Raw genomic sequence first — 1,962 nt, 5'->3', positions numbered from 1 at the left:
TTTTTTCCCCCCCCCCCCCCCCCCCCCCCCCCCCCATCAAACAAAGACTAGGAGGTGGTGAAGGTCCATGATTTGCCGATAAATCGATGAGAGTTTGTTAGGGTGGATTTTCATTCCTCCAAACAAGGCCCAGCCCACGAGCAGTAGACAAAAGCCCAAAACTGTTAGGATGTGAGTGCATTACGGTCTATCCGATGAACGAACCAACACAATATCCTATAAATATGGACGTACGACGTCTGAGAAAAAGGACCTGAAAAAGAAGGAAGAAAACGGTTAGAGAAAATGACAAGTGATTGATGGCAGACTCGTCGATAGCTAAAGTTGAACGAGCTACCTGATTCGTCCATTTTCTTTTAACTCGTCATTGTTCCTTTATTTAACTCGTCATATCAAACTTTGTAGCTCGACTTTCAAGTGTTTTGGTACGAACTATAAAGAGATTTTCAACATCTTTTCCACTGAAGTAAAACTCTAATTGTGACCGATCTGAACATCAAAAATTTGCGCTAGGTAGGGGGAGCCAAGTCGAAGTTTTCTTTAAATTTTGAAAGACGGACCTATGAAAAAACTGACGAGACGACTGCACTTAATAGTAACAAGGAAACAGGGTTTTCGGGGAGGGGGGGGGACAATTACTCCGTCGATGGAGAAAACGAGTGCGACCATCCTTCCCACCACAGACGCTCTAAGGAAGGCTGTGGCTGCAAAAATCTTACAGGGATTCGTCATTGCAACGAATCTTACGAGCCCGGCGATCACAGAAGCAGCACAAACTCCGGCAAAGCTTGCGTTGATTGGAAATCAACCAATCACCATCATCGGCAAGTTGTTCCATGGGATAATGGGACGCCTCGACCAGCAAGAGCAACAAATTAATAATCGATTTGATGCTTTAGCCGTAGCTCATGCCAGTTGTATCAGGAAGAAATAAACCACCTCCATACAGCTCGACAAGCCCCAACGAATTTTGTTCCAATCTCAAGGTCGTAGGCGCAGACTGCCAACCGAGGAAATCGATCGACCACCAGTGTTGACGAACTAAGCAACAAAGCAAAGGATAGAGAGTTGAAGGAAATCAAGGAAATGGCAAAAATGTTCCATAAAGCGATGAGCTGGATCTCGTACTCGAAGCAACATGGCGAATGCCATTCTCTAGGAGGATCGCAACCACACCGGTACGACGGGGATCAATCCCAGACTTGGTTATTACGACGGAACCATCAACCCACATGATTTTCTTCTATCCTTTGGAGTAGCATTAGGACCCCTGCAACTCAGCCCGAAAGAGTATGATGCCGGCTCTTGTCAAGTATTTGTTAAGCATTTAACAAGGACAACGTTGAGTTGGTTCTCCCGACTTCCATCTGGCACGATCGATAGCATTCAGGACCTGATTATAGAGTTCCTGAAGCAATTCTCTGTGTTAATGGAAAATTAAAAACTCGCATGCTGACCTTTACTCCCATACTCAAGAGCCCAAGGAGTCACTCCGATCGTTTATCGGGCGTTTTAAGGACATTGTTGTTAATGTCTCTATACCAGATGCAACAGCGATCATCGCACTCAAAAACGCGATGTGGTACGAGTCTTGATTTAAGGAAGACTATTTTTATCACACGTCAAAACAATAGCGGATGCATTATGCCGAACGACGAAGCACATCGAGGTTGAAGAGGAAAAGGCCGTCCATGCCAGGAAACACGCAGCAGCATAGAACATCCCGGCGAAAGAGCCAATAGTTCCCGTTCCAAAGGACTATCACGTCGAACCACGACAGCACTATAACTGCTCCGAAGACCGTAATCGCCGAACCTTTGCGATCGGTGGAAATGTACAGCAGAACCAACCATGGAACAAGTATGTCTGAAAAGAGGGGACAGAGGGCAGTGTGGCCCAGTATTGCGACTACCATAAAAGCAACACACACGCGACCGAAGAAGGCCGCTACCTCCAAGCCCT

Source organism: Camelina sativa, chromosome 10 (genome assembly GCF_000633955.1).
Source record: "Camelina sativa cultivar DH55 chromosome 10, Cs, whole genome shotgun sequence".
NCBI classification, from domain to species: Eukaryota; Viridiplantae; Streptophyta; class Magnoliopsida; order Brassicales; family Brassicaceae; genus Camelina; species Camelina sativa.
Note: the sequence above shows the minus strand (reverse complement) of the source record.